Source organism: Lissotriton helveticus, chromosome 2_1, assembly GCF_964261635.1.
Source record: "Lissotriton helveticus chromosome 2_1, aLisHel1.1, whole genome shotgun sequence".
In the NCBI taxonomy this organism is placed as follows: Eukaryota; Metazoa; Chordata; class Amphibia; order Caudata; family Salamandridae; genus Lissotriton; species Lissotriton helveticus.
The window spans coordinates 1,791,132,369-1,791,146,534 of NC_136059.1; positions in this window are offsets into that span (position 1 = coordinate 1,791,132,369).

Here is a 14,166-nt window from a genome sequence, read left to right on the forward strand (position 1 = left end):
CCTGGTTTGCACAGTACGGAGAACGCGCTGAGAGCCTCTATTGTTTGTTGTGGCCCCGTTCTTTACCTTCCCGAGTATTTTTGATCCCGAACGAATACCAAGGGGGTTTTTTATGTCGCTCATTCGACTTTTTCCCCCTTATTGCGGGTTTTTGTTCCTACGAGAAGATTGCTTCAGGATTTCCCTGCATTGAATCGCCCCTTCCTCTGGATAGCGTGTGCACCCATTGGATGTCTTCATAACGAGCACCCTGCATTCGACACTGGTAAGGAGGTTATTGTGTTTGTATAGGGGCATGGTCATGGATAAAAGGGTATGAGGGTTGTTACAGAATAAGAGCAGACCATTTAAGCAGTGCTTTGTTTCATAGGTGCAGAGCTGTGAAGACAAAGAATCCTCTGGCTGTTACTACTCGGGTGGAAGCAATCATCCTTGTCCTTTCCCTTTGTTTCTTTTTCTTCCCGCCCCCTCCCCTTTGCTCATTGGTTTACTCATTGTATATCAGTCAGTGAGTGGCACATGGGTAGGGGTAGTGGATCGGGTCATACATCGCTCCTGCAGTGTACGGGCATTGGAGGTGGAAACTAACATTGACGAGAGAAAAGGAACAAGCTCATGATCTGTTACCAGGTGACTGGGTGAGGACGAAAGTTCACCGAAGAAGAAACTGCCTAGTACCCAGGTGGCAAAAGGCAAGACAGGTGATACTTGTTACAACTAATGCAGTAAAGTGCAGAGGTTTGAAGAGGTGGATTCATGCAAGTCACACCATTTGTGTACCTCCACCTGAAAATCCTGATGAAGGTGACACTACAGCTGATTCAGATTCTGAAGAAGAACCTGAAAAAGATTCAGATTCTGAAGATCAACAGGAAGATCGACATCTGGAAAATTCAATTGCGAATGAGGCGTTGAATGAAGATATTGAAGAAATACAAGACTCTGAAAATGATGATGATCTGCTAGAAAAAGGAGCAGAAAAGGAGTTTGATGTGATTCAAAATCAGGAGAGTATTGAAAAGCAGATTGGAAGCTCTGAAGGCAGGAACGAAAATTCTGAAACTAGGAAGTTGGAAGTAATTGAAGAAGAAGAAGAAGACGAAATTCCGAGTACCAGCTATAAGGATGATGTTCCTAACAGAGTGAAACTGCCAAGTAAAGAAGAACCTAGATTTAGAATTGAAATCTCAGATACTGAATCAGATGAAAGTGATGATGAATCCAAAGTGAAAGGTTCAAGAAAAAGAGCTTAGAGAGCAGAGTGTAATCAATCTGAACCAAAAAAGAAATTATTGAGAAAAGGAGATAACTGGCCAACTGAAAATGAAGGTCTGAAATTCAAATTAGTAAACAGATCAAGAGAGCAGGTTAACGAGATGTCAAGTCAAAAAGGAGACTCTGACAAGAAAATTCAAGCAGGAAAGAAAATAGAAGTGATTAGCAGTAGAGCAAAGAGAGTAGTGAAGCCTAACCAGAAATACAAGTCCCCTGAGTGGACTTATATAATAATTCCACCAGTAGTGGAAGTGAATAGCAGTAGTCAAGAGGATATTGATGACACAAGTGACAATGATTGATTTTGGTTTTATATAAAGTTGAAATTTGTACTTGGCATAAGGCTGAAGAAATTGTGTTAGGTGACACAAGGTCGAAGAAATTGTGTTAGTTGGAAAAACACATTTATGTAAGATGCAAGGTCGAAGAAAAGCTGTTAGAAAGTAGGGGTTTCTTTAAAAAAAAAATCAAAAACAAGGTGAGTGTATTTTAATTTTAATTTTTAATTTTGTTTTTTTTAGAAAGGCTCTTGTGTCAAAGTAAAGATGCCTTCTGTTAACAATAATTCAAGATGTTCCATCTTAAGGAGTTGTTGTAAAATGTCTTCTATTTGTGTGATTTTATTAGTTTTGGTCTGGTTAATTTTAGCTGTTATTTTTCCTTTAGGGATTGATAAAGAAGAATACAAAGCTAATATGACAAGTAAAGGTGTGGCTAAACAAGTTAACAATAATGTAGTAGGCAAGACTAACAGAGTTATTGAGCACAAACCAGAGATCCACCAAGATAGATCTGTTGGTGATTTTTCTAGTAATACTTTTTTAAGGCTTTTATCTGAATATGTTAAAGTTATGGATGTTAAGGATTGCTACATTTGTGTGAAATTACCTGCTTCCGTCTCTGAGGGGGTGACTTATAATATGCTTCCCCTTACTTATGGCATCACTTGCAGTGTTATAGCTAGTCTGTTTTATCAAACAGGTCGTTTGGAGTACTATTATTCAAATTATGACGAAATTTTTGCAAACTTAAAAGTTGATAAGAGCTTGAATAAGCATAAATATGCTAAACAGATGAGGGAATTTTTCATTGTAACTAATGAACTTACTTATGAGTATGCTTTTAGAAATAATTTAACATGTAAATTGAGAGATGAAGAGCAATCTTTCTTAAATTTAGTTGAAGAGAGAAGAGCAATTTATAAGCGTAATGAAATGCTGAAACAAACCAAATCTAAGCTTTGACAAATGGAGGATGAAAAGCTTAATGGTAGAACAGAAAATGTTGCTATTCACATAGATAAACCTGTTAGTGGTAAGCTTTGTATTCGAAGAGATAATACTCTTTTTGATAATTATTTTGTTGGTGCAGTCAATGTGAAGACACATATCAAATCTTAGGTGGGTGGGGATTTAAAGGTGGTAAAGATCCAATTTTTCCGGGAATTTATTTTGTGTGTGGAAACAAAGCCTATTACAACCTACCAGATCACTGGTATGGTACTTGCAATGTTGGTTTAGTTTTCCCAAAGATTTTTCATGTAGATAGAAATGCAGAAGGTTCATTTACAATTAACAATCATAGAGTAGATTCAGAAGGGAAAGTTTTACAGAAATTTTGGGAGATATTTTTGGTGCAGTCATTCCTTTCGTTGGTATAACCCTGAATGCAGTCAAAATTAGAAAAATGTTAACAATTGTTGACAGATTGTCTACTGATACTGCTAGTGGATTTCAATTAGTCAATACTGAACGTATTTCTATGAGAACGATGGTTATGCAGAATCGTCTTGCCCTTGACATTCTCCTAGCTAAAGAGGGAGGAGTTTGTAGAATATTACATGTCCAGCATTGTTGTACATATATCCCAGATAAGAGTCAAAACATTGAGATGTATATAAAACAATATTACAGAATTACAATCAGAAATTGTACTCTTAGAAGATGAGGATTTTTCAGAACGCTTGAGCAAAAGATGTGCAGCAATCAAAAACTGGTTCCAAGAGATTGGTAGTTCAATTTTAGGCAAAATATTGTATCTTTTATTAGCTATAGTTTTTGTGGTTCTTTTGTTAAAAATTAGTTGCATGTTACACAAGAGAAAGAAGTATCTAAGGGAAAAGAAGAGAATTTATAAGCTCAGAAAAGAACAAGAAAAAGAGATTGAATTAGAAGAGTTTCGTAGGTCAAAATATGAGAGTTACAAACAAACAGCTGATACAAGAGTTTAGAAACACTAATACTGTGATTATCAAAACATGTTCAAGGGTTAAAATTTTGCTAAATTTTTGGGTATTGTTTGGTGATTTTGAAATCACCAGATGAGGGAGTTGATGGAGCGAGATTCAGAATAATATTTTGTTCTGGCTCGCAAAGTTAAACTTCCATAAAACCATAACCGCATTAATAAGCATGAGTTGAAAAGTACTAATCCACTTAGTTTTAAAATGCATATACACGAGAAAACACGAGGGACTAATACATGCACTTTATGTTGCATCTGCAAGTGCCTTGAAAATAATAAACTAACCTTGTCTATTGTCTTTGTCAGTATTAAATGCGGCTGTTTAACTAATGGCATGTGCTTATTATGTGTGCTTATGTTATGTCTTTTCGTCTTTATGTGGCAAAGCTCGTGAAGAATCCTGCGGCCTAAAAGAAGAAGGTAGATAAAATTGCAGCTTTGTGTGCACAGCTAGGTAACATAAATTAATGGGTTAATAATTAGCAAAGGGGGTGGGTAACAGAATGGGTCTCAATTCTCTAATTAATTGATGTTTTGTGTTTGTTTAAATAATAGTTTCGAGTGAGGCCTAAAGAGTGCATTGAAAAATGACGTTGCCCAGTCCTGTCCAGAGAGAGCAAGAGCCCTGCATGGAAACTTTTACCACGTTGAAAATATTTGCAAGCTCAAATGAAAATTGTTTTACGTGCTCTTGGAGAGACAAACTCAAGGACAGGAAGCGGCAAAGTTTGCCAAGCTAAGGAAGTCACGGCCTGTGACTCGCAAAATGTTTCTTTTTAAGGAAGCTGCGTGTCTTATGAATAAGAGACAATGGACTTTTAGAAAAGCCCGATCTAGGCTTGGTGAAAAGTGGTGACATCATATAAGCTGACATCAATCAGCCAATGAGAACACTGGATGTCAGAGAAAAATGTACTTTTAAGTAAGATTAGCTAGTTAGAAAGGTATAAAAATTGCCCCCATGGGCAGGAGGGTGTCTTCTCGCTTACCGATTCCTGAAGGGCGTGTCATGCTGTTGGACTTTTAGCGCACGTAAGGATTATAGGCTTTAATGACTTTAACTTTTAGCTGAAGCAAGTTTTAGTCAGAGAAATAAACTTAGGGAATGAAAACTGTTATTTGCTTTAATTCATACGTACTGATTTGCTTTGAAGATGTCAGTTCAATAATACATTTACTTTAATAAATGCTGCTAAAATTGCTAATAAAAAGATTCTAAATAAAATGCTCTTTCTTGAATATTAAAGTTTAATAAATTAGATTTTTGAAACAACAAGCTGGTCTTGTTTATTCATGATCTAGTTACCATCAGCTGATCCATTTACCAAAGTGATCTAATTAAAATGATATATGCATAAAACAATGGTAAGAAATGATAAACTACAGTTGTATATAAATGTGTAAATAGTTTGAGAATAGGTTCTGATTAATTAGGTTACATGATTCAGTTGCTCAAAATCATGTCTCGTTAGTTTATGTGCCTGCATAAGAGATTTGTGATTAATGGTGAGTATTATGGAGTAGGGTAGCGTTGGTGGGACAGATTTTCTATAGGAGCGCTGGATCAGCTGGGTGGGTACATGGAAATAAAATGCATCAGTGAAGAGAGGTTCTGTGAAAATGATAGGAAGTCAGGAGGTGCACACCCAGATTTTCGGAACTGTTTATAATACCAACGCTTTTAGGCATTTTTTATGGACACTTTGAAAAAATGTCCAATTTAGACACGGTTTTCATCAAGTTCTTTTCTTTTGGTGTAACAGAAGGATAGGCTTTATTGGCATTCATGAAACTATTTGATTCTTCATGAGTGTCCCTTGAGAACCTATTATTGCTTTGTAGCAAATGTTTGGGGAGATTAAACTAGGCCTGGGCGGAGTTCAAGGATTTCCGCTATGCAGAACTCCACGAAGTGACCCAAAATTTAGCAGACCAAACGGACTTCTGTAAGCGTCGAAGTTTGTTAAGTTACTCCAATTGCGCAAATTATTTGTTCCGGGTGATTGTTCCGCACTGGAAAATCAGCGTGAATTGCACCATATGCAGTGCAAGAGGGTGCTGCTTCTTTCTGTCACTCGAATAGATGTTCTACTCGAGCAGCAGTTTCCTCAAATCGAATGGAACGGTTCTGAACGCGACCGGTAGGGGCCATCCTCGACGGCCGGCATTGAGAATTCTCGCTGGGAGGCGGTCTGGAATAAGATTTTCCTCGCTCGCACTCGCCAGCTTAATGTTGGCGTGCGCGAGCGAGGGAAAAACTCCACTCCATTCCGCTCAGTGGAGTTATTTGTAATTCCACATGCTACACAGAGCGCAGAATGGGAAAAACTCAGTGAGTGGAGCGGAATTTCACACCCAGGCCTAGATCATACTATAAAATTCATTAATCTTTTTATAATATTTAAAAGTATATTGGGTTACAGAGCTCCTCTGAAATTAAGGACTGTATGAAATAAGCAGTTGTAACCAGTGCTAAATTTGTAAAATAATAAGTGCCAAGGCCCTGACCAGGAGGTCATTGCAGCTTGCACCACCCATTGCCCCTGACATCGCTTCCAATGGGGGTACCAAAACAACTACTAACCATCTCTCACCTGTAAGTGTGACAGTTTAGATTATTCCAGGTCCCCAAAGCTAAATGATTGGCTGTGGAGGCAGGTATTAGTAATTTTTTTTTATTTTTTATTTTAATATATTTTTATTATTCAAGTTAAGCACACTTTATCCTGTACACGTTAATCTTTAACAAGTGCCAATTTCATTAATCCATATTTCACAAATCAGATCTCAGATACATATGCAATACATAATTCATCATGTTGTCATTCCTTTACCCATTTAAATAAAAATAATCAAAACATTTTAACATTTCAATCAATCAAGAAAACAAAGCAAAGAGAAAAAAAAGAGGAAGACCAAAAGGGGGAAATTTTCCTATTGGTCACTACTTTGCATCTCCTTCCATTTACTTAAGGGCTCCCAAATCCTTATACCTAAGCACCTTCCTCTCCTCCCCTTCCGTGCATAGATATTTTTCTCAATATTATATGAATATAACAGATTTGCCAGCCAAATTTGAAATGTTGGGGGATTTTTATCAAGCCAAGCCCTAGCTATTACCAGTCTATAAACAGCCATAGCCACAAATAGGAATTCAGCATGCTGTTCCTGCTCCCCCTTACCCACCCCTAGCAGAATCCAAGATGGTGTAAGAGTAATTTCTATATATCCAAATATCTTGTTAGAAACCCCTCTATCCCTTTAATCAATGAGTTTAGTTAAGGGCAAGTGGCAAAGATATGTATGCTATCAGCCTCCAATGAATTACATCGGGGACAGGTAGTTCCTGTATTACCACCCCATTTTGCTATCCTCGCCGGAGTATAATAAAGAAAATATAATGTTTTGTAGTGCTGAGACTGCAGAGGGGCTGCACACAAAATTGTACGTCCTAAATTCAGAGACTCGAGAAATAGGGTGTTTTCATCTCCCAACTTCTCCGCCCATTTCGTGCTAAATTTCTCCAGATCATCCACCCTTCCCTTTATCAAAATTCAATAAAATGACCTAATTGTGCGATCCCCCATCAGCTTAATTTTCTCCATTATTTCATTTTTATCAAAGCCTGCGAGACCTCCCACCTTGTTTTTGAAAAAACTCCTGATCTGTAGATACTTATAAAACCCTCTATTGTCCAGCCCATATGCATCTCGTAGGTCTGAAAACTGTGCAAATCCGTCATGGCAAAACAGGTCACCTATTTGCGTGATCCCCCTTGCTGCCCACTCTGCCATTGTATGATCAGCGAATATTTCAGTGGGGAATGATCTATTGTTAATCAGAGACACATATCTATTGTACCTCCCCATCTTGGCTTTCTTTAGAAAGGCATTCCACACACTTACTGCAGACAAAACTGTCTTGAACCGAGTTCTCTTAAAATAACCAAAATCAATACAATTTAAAAAACAATTATCAACATTTGCCCCAAGCACAACAGCATAAACCCCAGTGGAAAAGTTATTCACCCTTTCATCGTCATTATTCCCTCCAATTAATCCCTGCATATATTGCAAAACAGATGCCATATAATATAAACGGAAATCTGGTGCACCCCAACCCCCCTTGTCCCTAGGAAGTGTCATAAACCTATAGGCCCTCCGGGTCTTACCGTGTGCCCAGATAAACCTATTGCATATGGCCTCTAGACCATTAAACCAGCTGGCTTCAAACAGGAGAGGAATGGCCCTAAAGAGATACAAAAATTTAGGAAGAACCATCATCTTGATGATGTTGGTACACCCTACCAGCGACAGGTGTAGGTTGTTCATCCTCTCCAAATCCGTTTTTACTTGGGCTATTAAGGGTGACATATTGTCTTTTACTATCTTATCTACTTCTGATGTAATCTGCACACCTAGATAGGTTGCCGCCCCCACAACTCTATCATCATTACATACTACAAAGCTGTTTTTAACTATCTGGGTTTTAGTATTATTCAGGCTGTACCCCGAGAATTGCCCAAACCGATTAGCCTCACCTTCGATTGCCCTAATAGCATCTGCAGAATTCGGAGTCAAGATGGCCACATCGTCCGCATATGCCAACGTTTTAATCCGGCATCCATTCAATACTAGTGGTGGAATCTGATCATTACATTCCAACCTGCGTAAGTATGGATCGAGGTACAGCGCAAAAAGCAGGGGAGAAGAGGGACACCCCTGCCTGGTTCCTCTATTGATATTAACTGTGGTTGACTGCCCTCTATTAACCCTTATCTTAGCCACCGAGTTTATATACAGTGTCTGCAGGGCCTTAATAAATCCCACCCCTATGCCGCTCCACCTCAAAACTGCCCATAGGTACCCCCAGGAGACCCTATCAAATGCTTTTTCGGCATCTAGAAACAAAGCTGCCATAGGGTCTCCCAGAATACTTGCTGCATCAAATGCCGTAATTACCTGTCTAGTATGTTGAGTCGTTCCTTTACCCGGAATGAACCCATGTTGAGACGAGCTTACCAGTGATTCCACCACTCTTGATAGCCTTTTAGCCAGTATTTTTGAAAATACCTTGACATCCGCGTTCATGAAAGTGATGGGACGATAGGAACCCGGGACAGTTGGAGGTTTTCCTTTCTTGGGTATTACAATGATATCCACCCCACCCCATGACTCTGGGACGAACTCTCCCTTTTACGCCAATAGCTTAACATTGAACATTTCTTTTAAGAGTACTGGTTGAAAAACTTTATAAAATTCGACAGGAATTTGATCCGGGCCAGCTGCCTTCCTGGATGGTAAATCCCTCAGAGCCAAGACCAATTCTTCTAACTGGAAAACCTCTTCCAATCCCCCCCTATCCTCCTCCGAGATTTCTGGGGGCACTATCTCTCCTAAATACCTACTCATGTCCTCCTCCCTCCCGGGGCCATCCGCTGTATACAACTCTGTGTAAAATTGTTTAGATACCTCCCTCACCTGTTCGGCTTCCGTTACCATAATACCCTGGGAGTTTTTGATCTCCTTGATGTCAGCCGTCCCTTCCCTTTGCCTAGTACGTATAGCTAATATATGGCCAACTCTCTCACTAAGTTCATACGCTTTTTCCTTGTTTACTAGATACCTCTCTACTGTTTTTTTAGCCATCCCATCCATAGCTTCTGCTTTAAGAGTAATAATTTTCAATAGTAACTGGTCGAGCGAAGATCGTAGTTGTATAGCTATTGCAAGTTCTTCCTCTGTTTTCTTAAGGAACCTCTTAGACTCTTCAGCTTTTACCTTCTCTTTCCTTTGACCCTGTTACAGGATCAGGAATATTGTTACAGGATCAGGAATATTGTTACAGGATCAGGAATATTGTTACAGGATCAGGAATATGTTACAGGATCAGGAATATCGAGAAACTATGATGAACTGGATCAAAGATTTTTGGGAGATAAATAGAGGTACAGCAGCGTCAGGGGAAGTATGGGATGCTTTTAAAGCTAGAGTAAGAGGAGAGACCTTGAGGTATTAGTAATTTTTTATGTTTATTGTATTCATAAACAACAGTTGCCCTGCTCCTCTCTAAAGTAGATGAGCAGCGCCACCATGTGGCAGACAGTCATAAGTGAGATGTTTACAACTAAGTGTCAGTGCTGAGCACCAGAAAACAACAGCTCAAATTAAGCACTGGTTGTAACAGAATGTGTAAAAGATAATAAGGCTCGCAACTGCATCTTATTGATGATGGGCAATGGACTGCAGAATTCACTGAATTTGGTTAGGACCGCATTTATTTTCCACATGTGCCAAACCAATAAATTAAAGGAAATGCTACTAAAAGAATACAGGGGAGACGCAAACATCAATTCCTAAAGCGTAATACTGGCATGTTAAAGCCATAAATTCTAATTTTCATATTACATGTCTCTAATGTATGAAGTGATATTTGTAGAGCCTAGATGTTACTAAAGAGCAGCGGCACACTGCACATGCAATGGAGCATTCATGAAGACAAATCTAAAAAATACAGTTAGGTCGGACAAGACTGGGGTGATATGAGATGCACTTACATAATTTTTAGGCGGACTCTCGAGTCCTCCTATCTAGAGCCCAATCCCACCTCCCTGATCTCGTGCCTGTTTCACCTCCCTCTTGGTGTGTCATAGTGTGGTTTTGATGTTTAGGTGTACGTAATCGTTTTCAATTAAATGGTTTCTTACTTTGGTCATATGCAACAGTGCTATGCATTGTGTTGTTCTACTCTGTACAGCACACTGATACCTTCTGCATTGCATTGCATGCACTCTATAAGAATGGGTTAAAAAATAAATGCCTTCACTGACCTAAAGTTGACCTTCAGTTCAGGCATGCAACGATATCATTTACTTTTCTCCTCTGCCCATGGTGGATGAGTCATGTAGAGGCAAAGTAAGGTCCTCAGCTGAACCTACTGCAGTCTATTGTGATGAGCATATGTGGGCCAGAGTCCTGAAAGTAAATATCACTGGTGAAAAAGTCCCTGAACTTTTCAGCAATCCAAACTTCAGCAGAGGGATCTATGACCTGCAACCTCTATGGACAATGCAAAATTCATGACCTGACTAAGAATATAGACATCCCAATCTCCAAGGTATTTTGAGAGAGAGGCAGTTTGCATTTTGAGTGCTTCATTAAATTCCATAATGTAAGCCATGTCTAGGTAGGTTTGAAATTTGCATAGGGCCAACTGCAGTGTACACACCGAAGCTAGACAATTGTCCAGCAGGGACAAATGCCTACACAAAGCAGAATGTCAACAACTGCTAACAGGATGATGTTACGCCAGATGCTTTCTGTATAGTTATTCGATTTATAATGATGGCACTTATCGGCTTTGTAAATGCTCTATTGGTACTGCATTTTATGTTTTCATTTTATTTATTTCAATGCGATTTTATATAGCGTGAACTTTAACCGAAGGTGTCAGAACGCTTTACAAAAGAACCAGTTACATTACATAAGGATTTCAGAGTATATGAGTTACTTAAAAGATACAAACAGAAAACCTCTAAATTCACATAAGAATGGTAGTTAGTACAAAAGTCTACTACAAATACTAGTGGTTAGAGTTACATATATACAAGTTGCACATTCACTCGAGGAAGGATATAAACAGGTAAGCTCTACAATCACATAAGAATGGTAGTAAGTATAAAAAGTCTACTACAGATAATAGTGGTTAGAGTTACATATATACAAGTTGCAGATTCACTCGAGATTACATTTTAATAAAAGTAGAAGCAGTAAAAGTTGGAGAAATAAAAATACAAATTTACAAAGCATGAACTTCTCGCCAATGCAGGGATGGGGGCCTCCTCATCGTTCCTGTAACTGGTGAGTCACGAGATTGAGGAAAACATGAGGTGGCATTCCTTGAGTCAACAGTCCGGAGCACTCCTCATCAGTCCTGCATTTGACGAGGTAGACTCTTGAAGGGGGGGGGGCGGCACATCAGCGGTATCGAGCAATGGGGAGTTGAAAGTAGGGGGCAACTGCAGGCTCACCATGTCGTATCCTAGAGCCCCAAGGATCACAGGACACGGTGGCTTGCAATAAGGTAACTTTATTATCTTCTATGGTACAGCATCTGCATGCGTCTTGCCCCTTGCCCTGCTGGTCATCTTCTGTCCCGCCCTGCTACCCTGACGGGAAGTGGTGTCCGGTGTCCCCCTTCTCTTTGCCCCAGACCCAGGGTCCTAGTGCCCACTGTCTGGGCACGACATCTCTCCCTTTGTTGCAAAACAATATTTCCTGTGACGCTGTCTGTGGTCACCGATAGAGAAGTAATGATAGACAGAGAGATAGAGAGCGAGAGAGAGAGTGAGAGAGAGAGAGAGAGAGAGATCCTCACAGGCCTCCGTCACTTTACATCTCTTCAATCAGTCTCTGTGGTTTCTTGACTCCCTTCTCGGCCGTGTCTCTCCGTTGTCCACTTGTGCTCCTTCCTCCTGTTTAACTTCCCCCAGTGCTGGTGCCTGCTGTTCTTCTTCCTTTGTCTTTAGTTCTTTGAAATGTGAGCTGTTTCTTGTGATGGGATGTCACACTGCTGATGCTGTTATCATAGGTCCTCTCACTTCCGTCACCGTCAGTGGATCCTTTGGGAACGCGCTATCTGACTTCCGCAGCTGTCTTTGCCGCACTACCACTGTGTCTCCTTCTTTTATTTTAATTTTAGTGGCATGCCTCCTTCGATCGACGTATGCCTTCATTTTTGCTTTTGCTTCTTCGTCTCTGGCAGCTATGTTGCTTCACTTCACACTTGTCATCGCTTCCATTTGCGGTAGCCTCATCCTGCTCGAGCATCCTAGCACGAGCTTGGCGGGGCACTGGCCTGTGGAGCTGTGAGGAGTGTTCCGGTAGTCCCTTAGTATCTGGCATAGGGCCTGCCCTATCAATATCTGCGTTATCTTTGCTCGCTGTATCGCCTTCTTGATCATTCCCATGATTCTTTCGTCCATCCCATTCGCTTGTGGCCACAGAGGTGTTATTTTCCGATGACGGATCCCTAGGTATTCCATACATTTTCTGAACTCTTCTCCTGAGAACGGCGGGCCGTTGTCAGTCTTTAATGTTTGCGGAGAGCCCCATGCTCCAAAAACATCATCCATGACTGGTAGTGTTGTATTTGCCGAGGTTGACGCTACTTGCCTTACAATTGGAAACCTGGAGAATTTGTCTATTATCACCAGCAGGTAATTTCCTGTCTCCAGGGGCCCATACAAATCAGCTGCCAATTCTGGTCACACTGCTTTCGGAAGCTCAGACATCTGAAGTGGCTCCGGCTTGGGCGGCTGCCATGTCACTTGGCAGATGTGGCGGTGCATGACAGTTGCTTCAACCATGCTGTCAAGTCCCGGGAACCACACTTTTTCCCGTAGCATTTTATTGGTTGCTACCATTCCTCGGTGTGATTCATGTGCTAGCTCTATCGTCTGTCTCCGCAGCGTTCGGGGCATCACTATTCTTGTTCCTCTCATCATTATGCCATTTTCGGTCTCTGAGAGCTCTTCATGGATCTTTTTGAACGCCAAAAGTTCCTCTTTTATTACTCCTTCTTCCAAGATGCTGTTGTTATTGACATGCCTCCACCTTTATTGTCTTGTCACCTTCTGTATTGCTTGCATGGTAGGGTCTTGTCTCGTTTCCCGTTCCAGTTCTTCCATCATTATTGATGCCGGCGTGTTGTGTTTCCGTATGAAATTCAGGTATTCCTCCGCCATTGTGGTTGCCTCAGATGCATGTGGCAGGGGGTGCCTTGACATGTAGTCAGCCGGGTTGTGTTCTTTTCCTGGTTTGTGTATTATTTTGAAATTGTAGTCCATTAGCCGTATCCCCCACCTCTCTATCCGGGGCAGTATTTTGGCATTGGGATTTCCATAAATTGTTATTAGTGCTTGGTGATCCGTGATTATTGTGAAAGGTTTCCCCTAGATGAACATGTGATAATGTTCACATGCCCACACTACTGACAGACTCTCTTTCTCTGGTTGAGAATATGCTCTTTCGACGTCTGATAGGCTCTTGCTTCCGTAAGCCACTACACACCTTGGTGAGTCTTTGCCTGGTCTGTGTTGTGCCAGTATTGCCCCCAAACTCACTGGGCTGGCATCTACTGTCAATTCGGTGCAAAGCAGCGGATCAAAGTGCGCCAGGTGATCTACTGCTGTCACGGCGTGCCTGATCTCTTCAAATGCTTTGCTGCATTCTTCTGTCCATGTGAAGCTCTGGCCCTGTTTTGTCAGTTCTCTCAGGGGTGCGCTCACTGTGGCAAAATCTTTTATGTACCTTGCACAGTAGCTGGCGAGGCCAAGAAATGACCTCACTTCTGCGATGGTGCTTGGCTGTCTTGCTCTTTCCAGCGTGTCCACTTTGCTGCGATCTGGCCGCATTCCTTTTTTGGAGAAGATGTGGCCAAAGAATACCAGTTTGTCTCGCCCCAGTTCACACTTTTCCTCATTCAGCGTCAACCCCGCTTGTTCTAGTTGGGAACACACATCTGGCAATGCCTTGTCGTGCTCCTCATCAGACTTGCCGAACACCAGAATGTCGTCACTATAATTCAGGCTATTTTTCACTGGCCTTATTACTTGCCTTATTGTTTCCTGAAATATCTCAGCAGCGG